General features: G+C 41.2%; 1 pseudogene; it reads left to right on the forward strand.

The window, feature by feature from the left end:
* Window positions 1-344: 344 nt before the first annotated feature.
* LOC110195552 (solute carrier family 22 member 11-like) lies at window positions 345-23,486 on the forward strand (annotated as a pseudogene).
* Window positions 23,487-27,269: the final 3,783 nt, after the last annotated feature.

Below are 27,269 nucleotides of genomic sequence, written 5' to 3' on the forward strand. Positions count from 1 at the left end.
AACCAAAGCATTCTGTAAATTTATCTTTGTCATATTTAACATAGAAAACTGGCACTGCTCTGTCTCTGGTTTACAGTAAAAACATTTCTCTTTCCTGTAAGTGTCTGGAGCTCTTCTTATGGGTCTCTCTGTCATTACTTTGGACTGCGTGCACATGTTGGAGATCTACCAGGGATCATCTACGGTAAGTGCTCCCACAGAATGGATGTTTAATTGCCCAGGCTTGGTGCTGACGTATCCTTCCAGCTAGATATTAATCTAAAACTAAGTCAGGTTTTCTTTATTAATGGTCTGATGTATGTTGGCATCCTCAACTGCACACAGACACGAGAACACTGCCTGCCTACTATGTCCCATTGATATGAAAAGGAAGATTCTGGGGGAGACGTCCTCCCTGGTCAAAAAATACATCCTGTGTTTTGTTGCAGTCAAATGACTACTTTCTTCACTCGGTAGCTCTCTGAAGACATTCTCTTCTTGGGACCAGCATTCCAGTCCCGATGGCCTTTGAGGATCTCCTACCTGAAGTTGGAGAGAAGGGAACATTCCAGATCCTTCAGGTCTTTTCTTTGGCTATCCCTCTGATATTTATTGGCAGTCATTTTCTGCTAGAGAACTTCACTGCCTTTGTCCCTGAGCACCGGTGCTGGGTTCACTCCCTTGACAATACCTCGGCTTTGCTCAATGTCGGTGGGAACCTTAATTTTAGTTCCCTGCTAAAGCTTTCCATCCCCCTGGATTCCAATGGAAACTGGAGAGGTGTCTCCGATTCTTCTGGCCACAGCGGCAGACCTTGGGGCCAAATGTCGTGGCACAAAACCTGAGCCAGCTGGAGATGGAGCCTTTTGTGGAAGGCTGGATTTATGACCAAAGCGTCTTCACTTCTTCCATTGTGACTGAGGTAAGAGGTTCTTTCTGATGCCATATTCTTAACCCAGGAAGATTCCATTTTCCTTTTCAAAAGATAACACTGATTTAGAACTTGATTCACTTGGTGAATGACAGAATCAGATTCTTCTCTTCTGCCATTCCTCTAGCTGTCAACTCCCTTTGTGATAAATATTAGTGAGGGATCCATTGATTAGATCCTGCTGCCAAATATCAAATCCACAATGCAAAAAGCATTATTCTGCAGATTTTTTTCTGCTCAAAGCGCGGGCTCACACTGTCAGGATAACACAAGATTTAGCAAATGCTACACTAAAAGATAGGAGCCCTTGAAATATAATATTGTGGAGGTCAAAGGAATTAGGAGTGCAACCAAGATTCACCTACTCAGAAAACTGAGTATAATGCTTGGAGGAGGGGGGAGGATGGAAATTCAATGAAATAGATTTTCAAGCACTGCTAATGAGAAGACCAGGGCTGAATAGAACATTTTACTTTCGAATACAAGACTCAAGATAAGCATAAAAAGGCAAACAGAAACTGGAAATCATAAGGAGCTCAACAAGGTAAAACGGTTTATATTCCTGCATGGTAAGATGATACTTGTAACTCATAAGAATTTTCTTATTATTAGGGCAATTAGAAGGAGAGTATCTAGCCAAAGAGCATGAGTGTGGGTTGAATATGATGGGCTGATAGCTAAATAAGTAAAATTAAGGGAAAGGCAGAATGGGGTAACTCATCTCATAAAAGAGATGAGAAAGAGCTTTTACAATATAGGTGAACATAGGGAAGGTGGCAGGGAACCCTTGAACCTTACTCTCATCAGAACTGGAACAAAGAAGGAATTACATACACACTCTGTTTGGTATAGAAATCTATCTTACCCCACAAGAAAGCAAGAGGGGAACAGGATAAAAGGAAGAGGAAGGGTATCTGATAGAAGGAAGGGCAGATTGGGGGAGGCAATAGTCAAAAGCAAACCATTTTTAAGGAAGGAGAGGGTAAAAGGAGAGAGAACAGAAGGGAAATAGGATGAAAGGAAATATAGTTAGCAATCATAATTGTGAAAAAATTGAGGCAAGTTTATCTGATAAAAGCCTCATTTCCCAATTATACAGGGAACAGAGTCAAATTTATAAAAATGAGCACCATTCCCCAATTGATAAATGGTTGAGAGATATGAACATTCAGTTTTCAGATGAAGTATTCAAAACTATCTATAGCCATATGAAAACAAAAATGCTCTAAATTACTATTGATGTGAGAAATACAAATTAAAATAATTCTGAGGTACCACATTGCACCTACCAGATTGGCTAATATGACAGAAGAGGAAAATGACCAATATCTGAGTGGATGTGGGAAAATTGAGACACCAATGCACTGTTTGTAGAGTTGTGAACTAATTCAACCATTAAGTAGAGCAATTTGCAACATTACCTAAAGAGCTATAAGACAAAACCCTTTGACCAAACAGTGCTACTACTAGTTCTGCATCCAAAATGATGGGAAAAAAAAATAGGACCCATATGTGCAAAATATTTATAGTAGCTCTTTCCTGGTGGCAAAGAATTGGAAATTGAGGTAATGCTCATCAGTTGAAGAATGGCTGAACAAGCTGTGGTATATAACTTGTGATGGAATACTACTGTGCTATAAGAAATGATGAGAAGGAAGCTCTCAGAAAAACCTGGAAACGCTTATATGAACAGATGCAAAGGAAAATGAATAGAAGCAGGAAAATATTGTATAGAGTGACAGCAATAGTGTAAGATGATCAAAACTGGTGGAATCTGAATACAGATCGAAGCATCCTTTTTTAAAACTTTCTTTGTTTTTCTAGGGTTTTTGTCTGTTTTCTTTTATGACATGATTAATATGGAAATATATTTTGCATGACTACGTATGTGTAACCTATATCAAATTGATTGGCTTCTAGATGAGGTGGGCAGAGATGGAGGTGAAGAATTTGTAACTGAAATTTTACAAAACAAATATTAAAAATTGTTTTTACCTGTAATTGGAGAATTTTTTAAAAAGAAATGTTACCTTAGAACAAGAAACTTCTTTAATTAAGAAGAATGCCACTTGTACAAATAAATGTATAGATGGGGTCCACCTGTTTTCTGTTCTATGGATTTGTGTTATTAATATCACCATACATTAAGTGGGTAAACAAGAGAATTTCTGATTTAAGGCTATTGATCAGTTGATATTAACTAATTCCCTTTCAAATTTGCTTCATTTCATTTTTTCACTCTAAAGAAAGAAAAAATGTTCAAAAATTTTTTAAAGCATAGGCTCATCTGCACAGGAAAAAAAAAAAAGCCAGAGAACTCAGAGCTTCAGCAGCCTTATATAGAACATGAAGTACATAAGCACTGTGAGTACAACAGAATTTTACAGAAAACAGGAGAGGAGGATAAGGGTATGCACAACAGAAGGGGAAAGATAAGGAAGTCTGCATTAGGAAGGTCAGGGTCAAAATAAGCTTGGAATTTATGTTTCAAGCTTGACTGTGTGATGTACAATGTACAATTGGTATGACAGAGGCAATGTCCTCTTCTTATCATAGTGGAGCTAAAATCTGAGCCAAAATCTTTTTCTCATCATAATCTCTATTAGCACATTAGAAACAAGAATCCTGAGCCCCAAATTCTCTTGCCTCACATTAAGATCTGATGCTCTCATCTTCTTTTTCAGTGGGACCTGGTGTATGACTCCTGGACACTGAAGTCTTTGTCTCAGTCAATATTCCTCGCTGGGATTCTGCTGGGATTTCTCATGTGGGGCTATCTCTCAGATAGGTCAGTTTCACCTGGACACAGATGTTCCTGAAACCAAGGGAACCTAGGGCCATAGAGCTTAAAGTTGGAAGATGGTACTCTAGATCATTTGGTCTACCCCCACACATTTGACAAAGGAGGACACCAAGGCCCAAGGAAGCAAAGTGACTTGCCCAAGGTGACACACCTAGAGTCAAAAGCAGAATTCGAACAAAGAACTTTCTTTTAATTTTAATGTATTATTTCCATGCTATGCCAACAGTCCATAATAACAAGGAGAGGATTCAGGGCTAAATTTGGACTTGTGGGTGGAAGTGGGTCTAAGACTGGAAAGAACCCAGTAAGAAAGGCAGGTTGGTGATGAGTTGAACATGGGACAAAGGTCAGTCAGTCCACAAGCATGTCTTAAACACTTCCCACATGCCAGGCACTGGGCTAAGAGCTGGGATAGGAAACAAAACAAAAACCATCCCTGCCCTCAGGAAGCTCACATTTAGTGTTGGGGGTTCAACATGCAAACAGCTCTGCACATTCTAAAGACATGCACAATAAATGGGGGAGGGGAGGGAGGCTCAGGGGGAAGGCTCTGCCCTGGTGTTAAGGAGGACTGAGGAAGGCTTCTCACTAAAGGTAGAATTTTGGCTGAAACTTAAGGATACCAGGGAAGGTAGAAGGAGGAGATGAGGGGGAAGGCACTCCAGGGAGAGGGGATAGCAATGCAAACAATGCACAGTGAGGGCTGCTGGGTGGGGAGATGCCATAATGCTGCTGCCCCGAGGTCACAGCCATCAGGTTTCCTGTGATGTAGGTTTGGGCGAAAACGGATGCTGCCTCCAAGTTACCTCATGGTGGCTGTCTCTAGCACTGGGACTGCCTTTGCCCAATCCTTCCCAGTTTACTGTAGTCTTCGCTTCCTGCTTGGGCTTTCAACATCAAGAGTCATGCTTGGCAGTGGGGCCCTTGGTAAGTTTCTCTGTAGGTCTTCTTCAACATTTGCATATGTTGTTTGAGATCTCACCTGTGTCTGAAATTAATCCTGTGCTGGGATTTCCTTTCAGCCATGGAATGGACCACCAGTCAGTACCGGCCCCTGGTAGCAGTCATATTAGGGCTGTGCGTCGGCCTGGGGTATATATTTCTTGGGGTTCTGGCCTACGGCATCCAGGAATGGTGCAAACTCCAGCTGGTAGTGTCTGCTCCCTTCTTATTCTTCTTCCTGGCCTTTTGGTAAGTGCTCCTAGGACTTTTCCTTTCTCTTTGAGAGGCTGCAGATGGAGGGTGAAGAATCTCAAACTTCTATATGTGGGAAAGCTAATTTTAGAATGTTTCAGGATGTTTCAAAAGAGTATGGGAATGTTTCCCATCATGGACTTGGGTGCCAGTCAGGAGTTAAAACCCATGTGTGGATGAGAGAAGTCAGATATCTTCATCAAATTATCTCTGGGTTATAAGAAGTAAAGAAAATAAAATGAAAGTTATTAGTGATGAACAGACTTTGCCCAAAGTACCAAGAAGAATATCCCAAGACACAAGAGGTAAGATAGAAAAATCAGTAAATTTCAAATCAGAAATCATGAATTCAAATCCCACCTTTACCCCTTATTAGGTGAGTAACCTTTCACAAATCACTTACCCCCCCCCCCAATGTCCTGGTTTCTTCCTCTGTGAAATGAAGGGGTCAGACTAAGTGACCTTTAGGATCTCTTTTAGCTCTAGGGCGAGCTAGCTGGTGCAGTGGAGAGAGTCAGGAAGATTCAAGTCTGGCCTCAGACATTTACTGGCTCTGTGACCCTGGACAAGTCACTATACCTCTCCAATGCTCTAGGCAACCCACCCAGACAAAATTTCAGTGATAGATGGATTTTCACCTCCTGGGAATTCCCTGTTCCAATGAAATCATAGGTCCAGTCCTTATCTCTATCTTTCAAAGACAATTATGTAAAGGTGGCATTTTTGGAGTCAGAAAATCTGGGTTAGAACCCTAACTGTGGGTCTCCAGAAGGCTGCCTGCCTCTAGGCAACCCCCGCCTCTCCTACCCGCTCTGTGGCAAGTGGGCTCCTGATCGTGCTGGACAGCGACTCCTATATACAGCTGGGCCAATACCTCTCCCAGCACTTTTAGGGTGACAAGATCAAGAGAAGTTATTGAAGAAATGCTGCACCTTGCATGTTGGGAACCTCTCCTTTTATACAACTGAGGAACAGATCTACGAACTCTTTGGCAAGAGCGGTGACAGAAAGGAAATCATCTTGGGCACCAATGAAGTGCAGAAAACAGCATGTGGATTCTGGTTTGTTGAATACTCCTCTAGAGCAGATGCCAAAAATGCCAGGAAGTACTTTAATGGAACTCAACGAGAGAATGGAATCATCTGCACAGGTGGGAATACAAATTTCAAAGAGGCAGACAGAACAGACAGGGAAGATCAGGGGCCAGAAACAAGATGAAGCTCGAAAATACTATGAGGCCATTACTAAGGTAGTTTGAAAGAGAGGATGATGGGGTAAGTCTAAAAAATAAAATTAGGTAGGAAAAGGTAAAAAGGAGCAATTATCTCATAAAAATGGAGAGTGAAAGGAAGACCTAATACAGAGGAAACAGGTGGGAATGGAGGGCTGGTGATGTTGGAAACTTACTCTCATCTGGGTTGAAGAGGAAATAAAGTGTACCTCTGAAGAGGTTTAGAAATCTTCTGGAATTCTAGAGAGGTGAGAAAACTGGGGGCTAGGATGGGGAAGGGACTTTTAAAAGGGTGTATAGAATAAGATTAGGAAAGTGGAGGGAGAAGATAAGGGAGGGAATTTTAGGGGGATGAGCAAAATAAAGAATAAGAAGGTAAGAGGAAAAGATAAGGTAACAGAGATAGGGTAAAGAGAGAAGGAAAATGGTGAGTAAAAATAAGATGGAGGGTAATTCACAAATATTAATTCGAATATTGTCAAATCTATAAGAATATGAGTCATTCCCCAATTGATAACTGATCAAAGGATATGAACAGGCAGTTTTCCCAGGAAGAAATCAAAACAAATTATAGTCATATAAAAAATGCTCTAAGTCACTAATGATTAGAGAATGCAGATTAAAATAACTTTGAGCTATCATTTTACACCTACCAGATTGGCTAAAAGAATAGAAGAGGAATGGCAAATGTTGGAGAGGATGTGGAAAAATTGGGACACGTTCATTGTTGGTAGAATTGTAAAATAATCCAACCATTTTGGAGAACATTTGTTATTATGCCCTAAGGAATTACTAAAATACCTATATCCTTTGGATATAATAAGAGAACATTGTATAAAGTAACAGCAATGCTGTTTTAAGAAAGATCTTGAGCAAATAAGTTATTTTGTCTATTATAAATACCCAAATTTACTATAAAGGACATATGAAAAAGAGACTCTATCTGCATCCAGAGACAGAACTGATAAATAGAAGTATGTATGTATATACACACACACACACACACACACACACACACACATACACACATATGTACATAAACCTATTAGAATCCAATGGTAGGTATCTCTGGGGCAGGGTGGGGGAGGGAATAAAAATTTGCATTAACTTTTTTTTATGTATTTGAAAGGAACAGCAAGTTATGCATAGTAGATTTGCTGTCCCATGTATACTATGTTATGGAAATACTCATTTTATTCCATAAACTAAAAATAAAATGTTAAAAATTAAACATTGAAAATGACAAAAATGAATTATATAATAAAGAATTCTGCAATAGGAAAAAAAAGAATATGATGCCAGAAGATGCTATAGGAAAATGGGCAAAATCAATGAGTGATGAAGGTCCATCATTTAAAAAAGATAACTTTGGTCGGTTGACAGTGTCCAGCAAAGAGCAGTGTTGAAGTCCTGAAAACAGTTTATTCATAACAGGCTCTCATTTATTTCTCTGCCTCTGTACAAGAATTAAGCCTGAAATTATGACTTGGCTTTCCACTATGAAGATCATCCAATGTCAGATCCTAAGGCAAGGACTTTGGTCCTGGTGTTGGAGCCTTGAGATCTTCCCTGCTTGTCAGGAGGATTTCTATCACCTGAGGAACAGTTAGTAACCAAGCAGATCTACTAACAGACATTAACCCAAGATAGCACCGCTTTCCTTGAAGCAAGATTCAGGAAGTCTTGTTGTATGATTATGCTACTGTTTGTGACTTCAGGAATTGGAGTGATTGTTTAAAAAAAAAGTCCTAATACAATTTGTATGAAATGAGTTTAATGATCTATGCTCTCATATCAATAATCTATAAATTAGAATAGTTTTATTTCTAAATTTTTTGAATCTATCTCTTATTTCCAAGGGGATTTCTAACCCATCAAGGTATAAAAGCTTATTAGAGAATTCTTAAAATGGTTCTGCCTCAGCCCTAATGATCTCACAATCCCAAGGAGAGTACTCGGTTCTGATGATCTCAATGGATGGTCTAGAAAGAAATTTCTACTTACAGTGTTAAGAGGGCTTATTAAACACATATTTAATCTTTCTAGTAAAGATAATGGAGATTAAGTGTTATAAATTCAGAATGCATTTGTTTTAACTTTGAAACTGTGACAAGCTGATGCTACTCCTGCCATATTTATTTATTCTTTTACTAGAGTAATAAGGGAATGAAGAAGGTTTAGCAGAAAACCTGAAAATCAAAGAAACAAAACATTTCTAATAGAAAAGATCAGATAATCTTCACTTAGAATGGATGGAAATGTTTAGTTCCTGGTCAATGAATCAAGATATATTCAAATGATGTAATTCTCCTCTCTGCATTTGCATTGCTGATAAAAGAAAGGAATTCTTACTGAATTGTGCACCTGAGATGATTACTCCCATGGGACAGAGGAGGAGACGGAGATTTGCTCCCACTTAGAGCTCTTAGGAATGAAAAGATGACTTAAATGCCGTCTAATCTATTGAAATGTTTGGTTTTTCCTGATAGGTCTATTTGAACATTTATTGGGGAGGATGAATTTGAGCTAAAAACAAAAAACCTAACCTGACTCATTTACAGAATTTTTGTCAAGGGGGAAAAAGAAAGAAGGGCCAAAGTTGATCGGTAACTCTGGCCATCTTGTTAGAGGTATGTGGAATAGGATAATTGGGGATGAAAGCTTTTTACATGTCAGCTTTCTGTTGCATGTAAAATAATACAAAGTAATTAGATGTAGAGTTAATAAGAACCCCAGCTCTGCTACACACAAGAAGTGCTACTTTGAATGAGTAGAAAAAAGAGAATTAACTCTATGTGTCATGCACTGTTTAATTAGGTGGTTGCCAGAATCTGCTGGATGGCTGATTGTCCACAGCAAATACGGGGATGCCTTAAAGGTGCTCAAAAAAGTTTCAAAAATCAATGGAGTAATGGATAATAGCCTGACTGTAGAGGTGAGAGGGGAAGGAGGAGGCAGGGCTGGGATGTGGGAAATGGTGGCTTTTCAAGTCAAGCCCAGTAGCCAGAAAGCCACCAAGAGGGCAAGTCTAATCTCTGATGGGGCTCCTCCAAGTCTCCACGAGAAGGGAACAGGTAAGGGATAGGGGTGGCTTCTTTATTCTCTATTGGACAAGAATAGAGGCTCAGTGATTGACGGTCTCTGGAGGCCAAAGTAAACTTGCATGTTTGAAGACATCATTTTTGGGGGCTTCCTAGTTGTGTCAGAGAGAGAAACCAGAATGGGGGAAGAGGTACCTGAACTATGGGAAGGAGTGAGGATACCCTAGTGCAGGAGAGGGAGGGGGGAGTCGCTCTCCTTCTCTCTGGTTTCAGAGGGTCCCTGCAGTCCTCTGTCCTTCTGCTCTCCTGTCTCAAACAACATTCTCCATATTCCTTCATGCCAGCTCTTTCTGCTTTCTTTCTCCTCTTTTTTCCTTACTCAATGGTTTAATCCTAGCCCTGCCATTCCATAAGGAAACAATGTAAAATGGTGGAGACAATTAAATAGTCAGGATTAAATGAAATTTTATTTCTAAGGCAGTTAGCACAGTGCTTGCCACATAGTAATAATGAGTGCTTATTCACTGCCTCCCCTCAGGCCCAAGAGCAGTTTTGACTATGGCTTAGGCTACCAAGGGTCACCCATTCACACACGGCCAATTTAGAAAAAGAGTCTTAATGAAATTTGTATAAAACGAGTTTAATGATTTGTACTCTGGTAACTTACAGGAGCACAAGGTAGGCACAAAAGCCAGACCCTGAAGGCAATGTGGATAGAACATTAGATTTCATTGTTCAGGAGACATGAGTTTGAATGCTTCCTTGGCCACATCCTGGCTCAGTCACCATGGGACAGTCCTTTAATCTCTCAGGCCTCAGTTTCCTCATCTATGTATTGCTCCAAGGGGTATTTACATAAGAAATTCCTGGTGGGTTACTCAAACAGGACCACCCAACTGCATTTTGAATTTCTATGGGACCAAATTCAAACAACTTAAAGAAAAATGCCCTCTGTCCAAACTGAAGCTTCAGCCTTCTGCCCTGCTGCAAGGAGAAGGAGAAACTTACTAGAGAAGTGTGGTTGTGTCTCTGGAGAGCTACATCTCAAAACAATAGATAACTCATGAGCTCCCACTCACATGGTATTGCTTTGCTGTTCAGCCAGTGAACATAAATCAAAGCAAAGGCATTTAACGAAGCAACATAAAGAAAGTGTTGCTATGTCCCCCATAAATGTGAGGAACATTTTCAACAACCTTACTACACTATATCAACATGAAAGGGGGACACCTGGAGAGAACACAAGATCTTACAAAGAAAAACCCCCACATAAGGGTCGCTAGAGGTCACCTAGTCCTGCCCTTCATTTTACAGATCAGGAAACTAAGGTCCAGAGAGGTTTCAAGTGACTTGTACAAGGTCACACCAGTATAAATGGAGGGATCTAAATCCAGATATTCTGACTCCAGAGTCAGCATTCTCTCTGCTCGACCACATATGCATGAAGAGGAACACAGAGGGAATGTGTGAGATCATACAGACAGAGAGTGGAAGCTGGAAGGGGCCTCAGGCTTTCTAGTTCAAGTCCCTCATTTTACCAATGAGAAAAGTCAGGTAAATGGAGAATAAGGGACTTGCTGAGGCCACACGGAGAATATCAGCAACAAGGTTTGAACCCAGGTTTTCTGCCTCCTGAGCCAGTGCTAAAGCTGATAGTTTTCCTTCTGCTGATATTTAGCTTTTATGGTGCATATGTGTTAGAGCTGCCTGAGCTCTAAAAAAACACCATTTAGCTAGTTTTCTCAATCAGATAGGACCCATGATACATTTTTACTAAAGTTTTCTTAAAATGCATTGATGTCACATGGAGTGCTAAGCTTATTTCTAAGCTGGATGTTAGTAGTTCCATGGAGGAGCACCCACAGAGGATATATGGGGCCAAGGTGTGCACCCCTCCTGCTGTGGGGACAGACAGGGGCACAGCCTGCTGTCTTTTCTGATCTTGCAAGACCTGAGATTTCTCAATGGTACTTCTCTGATCCTATGGTCACAGGCATGGCTCCATTGGGTGTACTGTAATAGAACTTGCCGTTGGGGTAAGAAAGGGCTTAATAAGGCTTTGGGGTCATATCCAATGAGCTCTCATTTGCTCCCAGAACCTGACTCTGTTACCAACCCAATCCTTCCTGTTCTTCCATACTCTAACCTCCAGACTGACTCTGCACTTGGTTCTTCTCCCTAAAGGCTCTGAGATCCACCATGGAGATGGAGCTGGCTGCAGCACAGACCCACTACACCATGTTGGATTTGGTCCACTTTCCAATCCTGCATACAAGAGTCCTCTGCATGTCCTTTGCAGGGTAGGTTCCTTATAATGATTGAGGACTGTTAAAGCCTACAGACACCCCTAAAAGAATCTCTCAGGTAGACACAGTTCATAGGTAGCAGATAAGGACAGGCTCAGCTGCCGTCTCCTATCTGTGATTCACAGAATTGTAGAATCTTAGAGCTAGGTGTCACAGTGGATAGCTTTCCAACCCTGGAATCGGAAACACTCATCTTCTTGAGTTCACATCTGGCCTCAGATACTTACTACCTGTGTGACCCTGAGCAAGTGACTTAATCCCATTTAGCTCAGTTTCCTTATATGTAAAATGAACTGAAGAAGGAAATGGTGAACCACTCCATATGTTTGCCAAGAAAACCCCCAATGAGGTCATGAAGAGCCAGACATGACTACCAAGAGTCAGCAACAGCAACAGTTAAAAATCTTCAGAGGCCATCTAGTTCAATTGGAACTTAAGGAATCCACTCACCAGTATTCCTCACCTGAGCCCCACTAACACTTATCCAGCATCTGCCTAAACACGTCTAGTGACATGGAATCCACTGGCTCTTGGCATAGTTCATTCTACCTTCAGGCCCCTCTATTATGAGCTTGTTCTTTACCTAGAGCCTAAACCTTCCTCTCTGTGACTTCTATCTTAGCTCCTTATTCTGCCTCTGGGGCCACGCAGAGTGAATGTTGGCTCTCTTCCATATGGCAGGCCTGTGGGTCCTTGAAGGTGGGTCTTGCAAGTCTTCTCTTCTCCAGCTTCTTCAAATGATCTTCACATGGCAGGACCATGATGTCCTTCCCCATCCTGGCTCCCCTCCTCTAGGTACTCATCTGAGTCATATCTCAGAGAAAAAAACTCAGGCCAAGAACAGCCCCCAAAACTTTCTTAAGTGACAATGGAAATCTGTCTCAAAGAATCCTAAAATTATCATTATGCTTCCATGGATTCAAGACCTCAGGGACAAGCATTTTCCCTCCACTGATGAATATTGAAACCCATTGTCACCTTCTTTCTCATCTTGTGTATTTTTTGGTCTGTTGTTCCATAAATGTTCCTTAAAGGATCTATCCAATGTAGTGAGTGATAAAGGTGATGATGACAGCTAGCATTTGTATGATAGCTTAAGGTTTGGAAAGTACTTGACAAATATTATCTCATTTGCTCCTCACAACCCACTGAGAAAGGTGTTATTATTATCCCATTTTACAGAGGAGGACACTGAGATAGACTAAGGATAAGTGACTTGCCCACCAGTAAGTATTTGAGGCTGGATTTGAACTTGGGGCTTCCTGACTCCAGGTCTTGCACTCTACCTCCAGTGCCACCCAGTTGCCAATCTTCCTCTAGGTTCCTTCACACTTCCTAAGTGTCAACGCAGCCCTTAGGCTGTTTATCCCTCACTGTCCCTCTATGCCAGGTGCAGTCATGCGCCATTCTGAAGATGCCTTTCATGGCACCTAAAGAAACAAACTCAGATTCATCCTGTAGAGCTTGTCCTATGTGAAGGCTACAGAATATCTTCCCCCCTTTAACCCACAAAAATCCCTCCCTTGGGGCAGCCAGGCGGCACAGTAGATAGAGCACTGGCCTTAAACTCAGGAGGACCTGAGTTCAAATCCAGCCTCAGACCAAACACTTGACGCCTGCTAGCTGGGCAAGTCACTTAACCCCAATTGCCTAAAAACAAAAAGCCCTCCCTTATTCTCCATGGGCCCCAGCTTCCCACCCTGCCCCCCATGCCGTTGTTTTTCATATTTAAAAGTTTCCCTTTGGTGAAATTTTTTTTTCTATTTTCCAAGTGTGATCTAACTCACTGGAAGGGATAGTCTACATGACCAATGTGTTGAACCAAGAAAGAAGTAGGAGGAGGTGCTCATGCTGGGTTGCCTTCAAAAGGCTGCAAAGCTCCTTTAACGACTATGAGCCTCTTGCAAAAACAGAGAGCCTTCTTTCTAATGCTGATATGCTACCAGCATTGTGGACGGCAGTGAGATGTGGAACACCAGTCTTCAAAGGACTGGCAATGAATGTCACCAGTAGGCGATGGGAAGGCACATGGTGGGTGTGAACGATTTCCACAATAGAGCCAAGGAGAAACTCTGAAGGACAGGAATTAAAGATGTCATTAGGTGATTTGTGAGAGGAGGCTAATCTGGACTGGCCACGTGGGGAGGGAAAGAGGCATGCCCCTCTGTGGCAAACTTATGGGAGGGCATAGACAAGAGTCCCCCAGAATGGGAAGACATGGATGGGTGGGAATCTGTATCAATGCCCAAGTAGATAAACGATAGCATCTTCAGCTGTCAAGACAGACAAATTTGAATGCCAAGCACGTTGCAAGGTCTCTTCTGAGGAGATGGTGTATTTCACATAAACTGTATCTAAGACATTGGAACCCAAAGGCTCATTGTGCAAACAACATTCTTGGGGGAAATGCTTTTGTATAAGCCTTCATCAGAGAAGATGAGGAAGATGAATAGTATAAAGTCCCCTCCTTTATCGTGTTGGGCAAGAAGAGACATGAAAAAGAATGAAAAGCCCAATAAGGACAGAAAATTATGAGCTCCACTGGGTTCCTAACATATTAACTATGCTAAAGTATTAGAAGGTGGTTACTTGGGGAAAAGAGAATTTCTCAGAACTCAAAGGAGGTGCAGAACAGTGGTTTAGCAATTTTTAAAAATCCCAAACCTTGGTCTTGATGATGAATAGAAGCTGGTTCAGTAAAAGAAGAGGGTATTACCCCCCTAAGTAGTGGGCAGTGGGTAGAGGGCTGCCTTCAGAGTATGACATAGCTCTCCCACCACCTGTGACTCTAGGCAAGTCCCTTAACCTGTCAGGGCTGCAGACAAGTCTCTAAGCCTAAGTTGCAGAGAAGGTAATGATTTGCATGGAGAGTTTGTTTCTTTACCCACTAGCTTGATTAATTAATGACATCAGAAGTCCAGTTTAAAAAAAAAAAGGAAAACAAATGAACAAAAAATCACCTCAAGCACTCCTTCATGCCTCTTTTCTTCATCAGGGCTCCTTTCATCCTTTCTCAAATGGTAGATGGAATAAATCGCTCAGTTCCAGAATCATGCAGTCTTAAGGGTCCTACAAGGTCACTGAGTCCACCTATATCAAAACAAGATTCTTCTTTGTTTCCAATTAATCTATTTCCCCTCTAATTTTAATATTTCTTACTTTGTGCTTATTTTACATTTTTTGGTCAATTTTCTACTTTTTAAAAATGCTCAGTTTGTCAATCCTTTCCTTTTCTGTTTTGTTAATGTATGATTGTAAATATATGATTTTCCCTCTGAGGACTGTATTAGCTATATCTGAGAAATTCTGGTATATTTGTTCATCTTATTTTCTTTTACATAGTTATTATTTCTATGATTTGTTCTTTGACTCCTTCATTATTTAAGATTTAATGTTAGTTTCCCATTTGGGCCTGCATCCTTTGTTTATGGTTCCTGAAGCAATTTTTATTTTTATTGCATTATGGTCTGCAAAAAATGTATTAATGATTTCTGCCTGCTTACATTTGTTTGCAATGTCTCTGTGTCCTATTAAATGGTCAATTTTTATAAAGTTCCATGTTGTGCAGAGAAATATGTATATTCTTTTCCTGTCCCATTTAGAAGAGGCCATAAGAATTTTAAATTTCATTTCTCCAGAACTTTGTTGAGTTCTTTCTATAAGACTTATCCAAAATCCATAGTGCTCAGGTGTTTACTTTATGAATTTGAAATTTAAAACATTTGTTACATGTCAATTTATCATTGATGGTTTTTATCTATGGTTCTTTTCAGCATGATATAATTTCCTGGTTTATTCTTTTTTAATTTGTTATTGTTCTTACTTTGATAGAATGAAGGTAATTTCTACTTTTTCATGTTCACTTGATGCATAGTAAATTTATTTTCCATTCCTTCTGTTTTGTGTGTATATCTTTTTGTTTTTAAAATGTGTTTCTTGCAAGCAACAGATTGTAGGACTTCGTTTTCTTATCCAACCTGCGACTCTTTTTCAATTTATTGAATTGTTTAGTCCATTCAAATTTAAAGTTATAAGAGTTAGATTTGTATTTTCCTCCACTTGTCTCTAAAATTGAGGATATTGTTCAAGTTAAGATTTTCACCTTCTGCTATAAGGACAGTATTATGTTCCTTCAGTTACTTTCCTTTAATCTTTTTTTTGGGGGGGGTGCTAGGCAATGGGGTTAAGTAACTTGCCCAGGGTCACACAGCTAGTCCGTGTTATGTGTCTGAGGCCGGATTTAAACTCAGGTCTTTTCTGACTCCAGCGCTGGCGCTCTATCCACTACACCACCTAGCTGCCCCCACTTTAATCTTTTTTTAAGGTGGACCTGCTTTCACTGGCTTTCTTCTCCTTCTTTGTTACCCCTTTCCCAGTTTTGTTTATTAGTTCTTTTTTCTCTCTCACTTTTAACTTAATGTATATTTCTTTTAGAGCTCTCTATAATCTGGCTCCAGGCTACATTTGCAGACTCATTTACAATTATTGCCCTTCAGGATCTTTGCATTACAACCACAAATGACTCTGTGTTTGCTGAACTAGGGAGTCCATCTCCCACTCTCTGTCTTTATAGGTGAGGTTCCTCATGCCTAAAACACACCCCCTCCTTCCCTTTGCCTTCTGGAATCCTTGGCTGCCTCCAAGGCTCAGCCCCAGGCCCTGGCTCCTACTGAAGCCTCTTCTGGTCACTGCACTTGGTGATTCTCTTGCTCTCCTGAATTTATCTGGCATTGACTTAATTGTACTCAAGAAGAATTGCCACCCCAGCAGAATATGAACTCCAATTGCCTCACCAAAAAGAAAAAAAAATATGAACTCCTTGTGGGTTGGTGTCCCTAGCACCTAGCACAGACCCTGGCATTCAACAGATGTTTATTCAAGGCTTGTTGAACTGAACTGCATTTAATGGTGAGCCCTGGTCTCCGAGTGTGATGGATTCTCTCTGCTTCCCCCACTGTCTGCTGCAGTTTCACAACAGGGATGCTTTTCTATGGGCTTTCTCTGGATCTTCAGAACCTGGGGAGCAATATACAAATGTTCCAGATTCTTTTTGGAGCTTCTGCCTTCCTAAGCAGGTTTGGAGCCTTGTTCATCGTGAACTGCCTTGGCTGTCGAACAATAGCAGTGACCTGCCTCCTCCTTGCTGGACTGCTCTTACTGGCCAATGTATTTCTGTCTCAAGGTAAGAGAGTGGGCTTTGGGGAAAGGGAGAAAGGGAATAGAGGATTTTCATAGGTTCAGAAGCAGATAGGTGGCCCAGTGAATAGGGCAGAGGCAACTGGTAGTCCAATGGATGGAGCATTATTAGTCCTGGAGTCAGGATGACCTGAGTTCAAATTACACCTCAGATGCTTCCTAACTGGGTAACCCTGGGCAAGTCCCTCAACCTCTGCCTGCCTCCATTTCCTCATCTGTAAAGTGGAGATAATAACAATACCTATCTTCCAAGGTTCTTTTGAGATAATATATTAAGATTTTGAGATAATATTATGATTAATATTAGTAAACAATTTTGAGATAATATTTATAAAATGCTTAGCATAGTGCCTGGAACATGGTAGGCCCTATATAAATATTATTATCATTATCATTATCATTTTCATCATCATTTGAGGAAAAGCTCCTTGCCCATCCTTAAGGCTGGCTTGGATGTAGACTTCCTGGGCTGAGCAGACTTCCACTTCTACCTCTCATTTTGGAGCATAGGGACACTGAAATGAACCTGGGACTTAGGGTCTTGATTCTGCCATAGGACTATAGGGGGAAAGGCTATACCTCTGGTTGCCTTCCTTATACCCTCCAACTTAGAGCTCAAAGCTCTTGGGGCAGGAATGAATGGTCATTATGGGCCCTTTGAGTGTTAGGACCCTAGAGGCAAAAGAGATGGAGATCTAATCTCAAAGCTGAGAAGTACCTCCCATTTCCACTGCATGCATATGTATATCCATATATCTCCACATACAGTTGAATATCCATAATTGTTTGCATGTTGTCTCACCATTAGAATGTGAGCTCCTTTTGGCCAAGAACCATGTTTCTGCCCTTGGTATTCCCAGTGCTTGGCCCAGTGCCTGACATATAGTAAGTGCTTAAGGAATGCTCTATTGACTGAGTCCCCATTTCATCTCAAGCATATTGCTTGAGTGCCTGGGAGAGGTACTTCCCTCCTCAGTGCCTAGGCATCTCTCAGACTATAAAGTGCAGAGAAAAGGCCAATCCAAACTGGCAAAGTGAGTTTCTTTACCTGGATGTTCCCTGTACACCCAGGTAACGATAAAGTTGCAGGGCCAGTCCCTAGGCCTATTGACTGTTAAGACCAGAAGGACCTTTTGAGAGCCCTGAGTGACAGGATCATAAATATAGAGCTTAAAAGGAACCTCAGAGACCATGTAATATGAATTCTATTTTTTACAGATGAGGAAACTGAGGCCCAGGGAATTGAAATGACTTGCTAATGTCACACAAGTAATGAGCCTAAGAGGTAGGATTTGAATTCAGGACCTCTGGCTCCAATGGCATCACTCTTTCCACTGTGCCGTGGCACCTCCCCCCCTTTCTCATTTTAAAGAAGAGTATATAGGCTCAGAGAGGAGAACCAACATGGCCAGAGCTGCAGAGTGAATAAATGACAGAGCCAGGACTCACACTCAGGCCAGGATAGATGAGTAGATAGACAGATAGATGGATAGCTGGATAGATGGATAGATAGATGGATGGATGGATAGATTGGTAGAGAGATAGAAAAATGAATAGGTGAATACAGAGAGAGATGGATGGATGGATGGATGGATGGATGGATGGATGGATGGGCTGAACAAGTGAATGGAATAAATGACGAATAAGTGGCTGCCATGAGGTTTGAATTCAGCTTCACTGAGTTCCTTAAAGGAAGGGTTTGTTGAATTTATCTTTACACCACCCTCTCAGCACTCAGCACAGAGCCTCATACACAGTAAGGGCACAATAAGTATTTCTTGTTTGCCAAATGAAACAAACAAATAATAAACAAATAGTTTATAGAGCGTTTAAAGTTTGCAAGTTGCTTTACAGGTATTATCTCATTTGTTCATCAGACCAAACCTGGGTGGTAGGTGTTATGATCCCCATTTTACAGGTGAGGAAACTGAGCCTAAGAGAGGTTAAATGACTTGTCAAGAGTGACCCAGCTAGAAAGTTGTGAGGCAGAATTTGAACTCCGAACCTCCTGATTTTAAGTCTAGCACTCTATCCTTATACCACTTAGCTGCCTCTAATAATTAATATTATTAGGATAAATGGATGGAAGGGAATGAATGAGTAGATGGATAAATTGAATGACGAATATGTGAATGGATAGGGTGAAGGAATGAGTGGATGGATGAATTAATAAATGAATAGCTCAAAGATATATTCAATGCTGGTTTTTCTGAGGGGTTCTTTTTGTTCTTCTGCTTTATAGAAATTTTGCGTGTGGTTTTGGCAGTACTGGGAATCAGATGTGTTGTGGTCTGTGCTTCCTGAAATGCTGTCTTTTCCACTGAGCTCCTACCTACAGTAGTCAGGTAGGACAGAATTTGGGGATAAAGAAACAGCCATTGCCATTTCTGGGGAAAGGGGGAATGAGGAGAGACTCCATAGAGTAGATTGCTCCAGACGAATGACATCCTTGGGTCCTGAAAGAACAAGTCGTGATTGTAAAGTGATGGCTAAGTGCAGTCAGTGACAATTCATGATTAAAGAGAACATGAAAGATTAGAGAAGGACAAATGTTTGGATTTTCAAGAAAGGGAAGGGAATGGCAGAGATGGGCAAGCTGCAGCCCCAGGCCCACGTGTGGCCCTCTAGGTCCTCAAGTGTGGCTCTTGACTGAATCCAAACCTCACAAAACAAATCCCTTGTTCTGTTGTTCTGTGAAGTTTGGATTCAAAATTAGATAAAGACAAATGTAAACCAAAAATATTAATGCCACATGTATGAGATGGAGGAGGTGTGGGTAGACAGCAACTGTTCTGGAAAATGGCAAGCTCAATGTAAGTCAGCAGTGGAATGTAGCAGCCAACAAACTCTAGTGCTGACTGGGGTTGCATTAGGAAAGGCATCGCTTCCAGGAACAAAGAGGTAATAGTCCCACTGTCTCCTGCCCTTGACACACCTCATCTGGGCACCACAGATGTCGAGGATCCGACAGGCATCCAGAAGAGGACAAGCAGCATGGCAAAGGGCCATGAGCTTATGACCTAAAAGGATCAATTGAAGGACCTTGGGGCATTTAGTCTTAAAAAGCAGAATCAGGGGGACCGAGAGTCCTGTTTTTTAGTGCCTGAAGAGTTGTCTTGTGGAGGAGGGGGTACCCTTGTTCTGTTTTGCCTAAACCAAGGTCAGAACCAGGAGGGATGGTAGCGTTCACAGGCTCATTTAGCTTTGATGTCAGGAAAAGCTTCCTAACAATTCCACTTGTCCCCAGCTGGGCTAGTGATGGGCCCCCTCAAGAGGTGGCGTGGTCCTCCTCCTTGATGGCCTTCAAACAGATGCTGGACAAGCACTTGTTGGGTGTACCATAGGGGAGATGCATTGCATCAGTTGGCTTAGATGGCCACTGAGGTCCTGTCCAACTCTCAGATTCTGTGGTTCTAGAAAAGTCTGTGGCAGGCTTCATGTATTCAAACCCAAGTCTTTCTGACTCCTGGCTCTATAATATATCCTCTATGTCAGACTGCCTGTAGAAAAAGAAGGAAGGAAGGAATGAGAAAGAAAAAGATGGAGGGGAAAAAAACAAGGATAGAGTGAGGATGAGAGAATGGAAGGAGGGAAAGAGGAAAGGATTTTGGGGCAGCTAGGTGGCACAGTGGATACAGCACCAGCTCTGGAGTCGGGAGGACCTGAGTTCAAATCCAGCCTCAGACACATAACCCTCTGGGCAAGTCACTTAACCCCAATTGCCCCACCAAAAAAAAAAAAAAGGAGAAGAAAGAATTTCATCATGATCTCTGAAAATGAAGATGAGGCTAATCCTCTTTTTTAAATGTAATTGTATATTTTGTTTTTACATCACCTAAATTTCTCCCCTTATTCTTCTCCCTGTCCTCCTACTCAAGAGCCATCCCATATAACAATGAATATTGTTAAGAGAAAAAAGGGAGAAAAAAAATCAGTAAAACTGATGAATGCATTGGAAAAAGTCTGAAAATATCTATAATATTTCATGCGCATGGACCTCTGATGTCTACAAAAGAATTGGGAAGAGGGGGAAGGTGTGTCTTCTCATAACTCTTCTTTGTATCATTCTTTCCATTTATTTTTATCGTTTTGTTTTATTATTATCGTTGGGCATAGTTTTCCTAGCTTGTCTACACAATACACAAGCCACTAGTCTGTATCCTCAAGGATCTACACTCTATTTGGAGTAGAGATATGAGAGAATGGTGGCAACCTTTCCAGGGTGCAAGCAATGGAGGAATTTAATTCTTACTAGTGATAAAGCAGGTTGATCCTTTACCCATTCAACCACAGATACCAGATGGAAAGAGGGAAAGTAAAGCTGTCAGGGCAAGATTAAACTAAGACATCTACTTATTTGTTGAGAAGATCATCTGGAATTTGAACGATAATTTCTTTCTCTTCAAATGTATAAATTCCAGGAGTTCCTGAGCTTCCTGTAGTTTTTAAGAATTTCAGTACTCCATGAATACACACTACAGACTCTACTAACCAGGGGTTATAGGAAGGGGATATTTAACAGGTGTTGAATCAAGGATAATCAGATATTCTTTGCGCTGACAGGTACATGTGCAGAGGACTTATTCTCACTGTAGATCAGAGTGGGGCAATGCTGGCCCCATTAGTGAATACACTTAGGCACTACATTCCAGCCATGCTGCAGATCATCTTTTCAGTCATAGCCGTCATTGCCAGCCTTGTGATCTTCTTCTTCCTCCCTGAAACCAAGAACCAGCCAATGCCTGACACCATCCAAGATATAGAATGTGGGTGAGTACGGTCTGTGGAATCTTGGGAAGGTCACTTAACTCATCTGAGCTTCATTTTCCTCATCTGTAAGAAAAAGAAATTGGACTAGATAAATGAATTCATGCATGCATGCATGCATGGAATTATTTAACACTTACTGTGTGCTTAATAAAGCTTTGTGCTAAGCACTTGGGAAACAAATACATAAGCAAAAAGTCCTTGCCCTGAAGGAGCTTACATTCTACCAGGGGAAGAAAACATATATGAGAGAATTATGGGCCTGGAGGAATATTTTGATCTCGAAAATCACAGGGAGGGTGAGTGGAGCCATGGGAGAATTGATTGACAAGGCCTTTCTAGGGGCAATGGTGGTATTGTTTTCAGTACCTTTCCAGAGCTAGAAAGGGAATGAAAAGCGGGGAGAGAGGAGTGGGTATAGGGATTCAGTGAAGGGAGGTATCCCATGACATTGACAGGAGAGGTTAAGAAGGAAAAAGAGGCATTCATAGTTTTGATGGAGAAGTTTATCCATCTTTCTAAGAAAACAGGATGAAAGGATTATATATCATTTGTATAGATGGTAAGCTCCTTGAGGGCAGGGACTGTACTTGACTTATATCCTCAGTATCCAGTACATTACTACAATGCCTTCACATAATAGGAGCCTAACAAATCTAACATTCTTTCCATTCACATTGAAAGACAGAACAGAGGCCAGTAAAAGACAGAGAAGGAGTACTCAGAGAAGTAGGAGGACAACAAGAAGAAAACAGGGTCTGGGAAGCCAAGGGAGAATAGAGAATGGAAATGGAGGAGGCCCTTGGATGTTTCCTGAGTTTAAGGTGCCAGGAAGGGATGGAGAGCCAGTGAAGGAGATAAAGACTGGTCAGAGGTCCTGTGGTGCCATGGAAAGGCATTCAGCTTGGACTACAAAGCCCTGGATCCAACTTCCACTCGGCCAGTTTGCCACCATGGGACCTTGGGCATTAGGACCATGTAGGGGCTGTTCATCTGAGGTCTCTAATAGCTCTGACACAGAACGTTAAGGGTCAGAAAGTCTAATCCCCTCATTTTACAGTCGAGGAAACAAAGTAGGGCACGGTCTTGCCAGAGCTGAGATCTGGCCCTAGGTCCGGACTTCAAACCCAGCTCATTTCTCCATTGGGCCACAGAAGGAAGTATTTGTCCAGTGGCATTCAAGTTTCTCAAGGGCTGAGAATGTTTCATATAATCAGAGGTTTAGAGCTGGATGGGACCTCAGAGAGTCTGATCCCTTCATTTTACAGATGAGGAAATAAAGTGAGTTGGCCACAGTCACATAGGTAAAAAGAACCAGAGGCAGGGCTCTTTTTACTGTACCCCATTCATTTGTATCCCCATTGACCAGCACATAACAGATGCCTAACAAATGCTTGTTGTTTTGGATTTAATTGTGAGATGAAAACAGAAGAAAGAGAAGGAAGGAGAAGAAGAAGAAGAAGGAGAAGGAGAAGAAGAAGAAGAAGAAGAAGAAGAAGAAGAAGAAGAAGAAGAAGAAGAAGAAGAAGAAGAAGAAGAAGAAGAAGAAGAAGAAGAAGAAGAAGAAATTGTCTTAGGTGGCATTACCACCAGGTGGCACCCAAATACAAGGACACATCCTATCAATAGTCATTGATAGCCCTCAAGGCCTCTTGGCTCCATTTCTTACAAGTTTCCTCCCTCTTAATCAAGTGAGGTAAAATTTGTAAAAAGCACTTAGGGTATTGTCTGGCACATAGTGGATGCTTTGTAAATGCTTATTCCCTTCCCTTTCCTATGTTACATGCACTCACATTTGGTGTTTTTTCTTTCCATTCATTCATGGGAAGACATTCAAGAGAATAAGCAAGACCAGAAGATGAAGGTGACACCATGGTGAAAATAAGCCGGTTTTAGAATTGCTCCTGGAGTCTGACTGAGAAGAAATCAATGTAGTCTAACCTGGGGTTTCCTCGTCTCCTGGTGGGGAGACAATGTGTCCAGCATTTAGACCACCAGTGGTTCTGCTTGGACTCCAGGCTTCCAGGAGTTTTCAGTAGTGGGAATCAATCAAAAAGTGTTAATTAAACACTTACTGAACATCTCTGTACCACCTCACACCTAACTGATTAACTAATATGACAGAAAAGGAAAATTATAAATGTTGGAGGGAATGTGGGAAAAATGGGACACTAATGCACTGTTAGTGGAGTTGTGAACTGCTCCATCCATTCTGGAGAGCAATTTGGAACTGTGCCCAATCATAAGGCAAATCAAGCTATGCATACCCTTTAATCCAGCAATACCACTATAGATCTGTTTCTCAAGAGATTTTTTTTAAAAGGGAAAAGGACCTAGTTGTATAAAAACATATATTGTAACTCTTTCTGTGGTGGCAAAGAATAGGAAATTAAGGGGATGTCAATCAATTGAGGAATGGCTGAACAAGTTGTGGTATATGATTATCATTTAATACTCTTGTGCTATAAGAAATAACTAGCATGATGTTTTCAAAAAACATGGAAAGACTTACATGAACTGATACAAAGTGAAGTGAGCAGGACCAGGAGAACACTGCACATAGTAATAGCAGCATTGTATTTTAACTATAAATAACTTAACTATTCCCAGCAATACAATGATCTAAGGCAATCTAAAGGTCTCATGAGGAAAAATGCTGTCCACCTCCAGAGAAAGAACTGATGGAGTCTGAATGCAGATCGAAGCATACTATTTTCACTTCCTTTATTTTCTCATGTTTTTTTTTTCAGCCTGTTTCTTCTTTCACAACATGACTAACATAGAAATGTGCTTTACATGATTGCATATATATAACCTTATATCAATCAACACTTACTGTCTTAGGTTGAGGGAGGTGAGGAAGGGTAGGAGAAAATTTGGAACTCAAAATTTTTAAATAAATGTTAAAATGTGTCTTTACATGTAACTGGAAAAAATAAAATACTATTAAAAAATTAAACTTACTAAATGCTAGGCACTGGAGATACAAAGGCAAAAACCCATCAAGCTTTGCTCTCCAGGAGCTCTCATTCTACCTGGGGAAACAACACAGGCCCAGATAAATAAATACAAAATGTACTTAAAATAAAGTCTCAGAGAACACTCCACAGAGGACCTGTGCCCCTTTACTTAATTCTACCCTTACTCCAAAATCAGTGACTTGAAAACCTGCCCTTTGACAGTCCCTTCCCCGAGAAGCTTCCTCTTGAGCAGAACCTAGATTTCCAAGAGAATTTAGCTGCCCCTGCTCCAGGACTTCCAGGCTGGAAAAGGGACTCGAAGGTGATTTCTGATTTTTCCTGCTTTGCTTCTTCAAAATTCTCCAGTGTTTCCTCTTGCCTCTGCGATCAAAGACAAATTCTTCTGCCAGGCATTTCAAGCCCTCCACAAATTGGCTCCAACCAAACTTAGTTCTCATGATCCTCCTTATCACACCTCTCTTCTGGCCAACTTGCCTTTCAATCTCCCACTTAACATGCCTTTGCCCAAGCTGTGCTCCTATGTCTGGGTTGTTTTCCCAACTTACCTTTTCCTCTGACAATCCCTAGCTATCAACTTCAATGGAAACACTTTTCTCATTCTCCTAGTTATCATTCTCCTAGTTTCCTTTCTCAAATCGCCTGCTATATTCTTTCCCCCACATGTACTATATCTGCCATTCACCCTATAGAATGTAAACTCCCAGAAGGCAAGGATTGGGTTTTTTGTTTGTTTTTTCTCTGCTTCCTCATCACGTAGAATGGTGCCTGGTCCAGTAGGGGCTTAATAAATGTTCATTGAATTGGATTGAATCAAATTGAATTATTAAAAATCAACTTGCCAAGATGGCGGAGTAAGAAGTGAGTCACTCTCACTCTTCCTTATTGACCTCTGAAAGCCCAGAAAATATCACCCCAGGAAAAACCCTGAACAGCTGAAACAGCAGAAAGATGGAGTGTAGCAGTCCTGAAGCCCTGCAAGCTTGGGGGATTAACAGGAAAGGCCCCTCTTGCTCTGGGGAAGGGGGAGCAGTACAGAATGGAAGGCGTCCCAGCAAGCTAGCAGCAAACCCCACCTCAGCATACCAGGGGGAGATCCTGACCCCAGGTGGTGGAGCAGGCAAGCAGGACCCCTGAGTGCCTCAGTATGGGCAGAGGAACCAGTGGAAACCAGCTCAGGAAACCACCACCCACAGTGTTCTCTGGCTGCCAAGTATCCAGGTGCCTCACCAAAACGCTGGGGAGCACCACTCCAAGAGGGAAAGCTCCAGGCACAGAAACATCCTGCAGCAGCAAAATACCCATCTGCAAGGAGCCAAAGAAAGAAGACATAGGCCCAGGTGAGCAGGCATCCTCCAGGGGCCAGGCTACATGCCCCTACCCCTACAGCTCCAGTGTTGCTGATTCCAGCTCTACAGCCTCCAACTGCCAGCATCTGAGGCCCCAGCACAAAAAAGTTTGAGTCAGTGCTCCCTGCTCCCCAGCAGGAGAATTCGATTTTTTCAAAGGTCAGGAAATAAGTAAACACCACAAGCAAAAAGAAATGTACAATGACCATAGATTCTTATTATGGGGACAGTGAAGATCAAGGCAGAAATTCGGAAGAGGACAACATTGTCAATATACTCACATCCAAAACCTCAAAGGGGGAAATGAACTGGTCTGAGGCCCAAAAAGCCTTCTTGGAAGAGCTCAAGAAGGGTTTTAAAAGTCAAATAAGAGAGGTAGAAGAAAAATTGGAAAAAGAAATGAGAGGTATGCAAGAGAGAGTCAATAGCTTGGAAAAGAAAGGACAAAAGTTGCCTGTAAAAAACAAGTCCTTCAAAAATACAATTGGCCAACTGGGGGAAAAAAAAAGGTGTACTGAAAGAAAAAACTCCTTAAAAAGTAAAATTGGCCAAACAGAAAAAGAGACACAAAAGCTCACTGAGGAGAACTCCTTAAAAAGTAAAATGGGCCAAATGCAAAAGGAGGTACAAAATCTAATAGAAGAAAACAATTTGTTAAAAATTAGAGTCAGGCAAGTGGAAGCTAATGACTCTATGAGAGATCAAGAACAGTTAAACAGAAACAAAAGAATGAAAAAATAGATTAAAATGTAAAATGCCTCATTGGTAAAATAACTGACCTGGAAAATAGATCCAGGAGAGACAATTTAAAAAATTATTGGTGTACCTGAAAACCATGATGAAAAAAAGAGCCTGGACAACATCTTTCAGGAAATCATCAAGGAAAACTGCCCTGAGGTCCTAGGACCAGAAGGTAAAATAGCTATAGAAAGAATCTATCAATCATCTCCTGAAAGAGATCCCAAATTGAAAATGCCAAGGAATATAGCAGCCAAATTCCAAAATTACCAGGTCAAAGAGAAAATACTGCAAGAAACCAAAAAGGAACAATTTAAATATCATGGAACCAGAGTCAGGATTACACAGGACCTTGCAGCTTCTACATTAAAAGATTGTAGGGCATGGAATACAATATTCCACAAAGGAGCTTGGATTACAACCAAGGATCAACTACCCAGCAAAAATAAGAATAATCTTTCAGGGGAGGAGATGGACATTCAACAAAATAGGGGACTTCCAAACCTTCCTGATAAAAAGACCAGAGCTCAACAGAAAATTTTATCTTCAAATAAGAGACTCAAGAGAGGCATGAAAAGGTAAACAGGACAGAAAAAACAACAACACGTTATTAGTAAGGGCAAACTGTTTACATCCCTACAAGAGAAGATGACACTTGTAACTCTTGAGAACTGTATTGTTATCACACCATTTTAAAGGGGTATACATAGATGGGGGGGTTATAAGTTGACTTTGATGTAATAATTTTTTAAAATC

This window comes from Phascolarctos cinereus, unplaced genomic scaffold, assembly GCF_003287225.1.
Source record: "Phascolarctos cinereus isolate Bilbo 61053 unplaced genomic scaffold, phaCin_HiC Scaffold_9;HRSCAF=440, whole genome shotgun sequence".
Taxonomy (NCBI): domain Eukaryota; kingdom Metazoa; phylum Chordata; class Mammalia; order Diprotodontia; family Phascolarctidae; genus Phascolarctos; species Phascolarctos cinereus.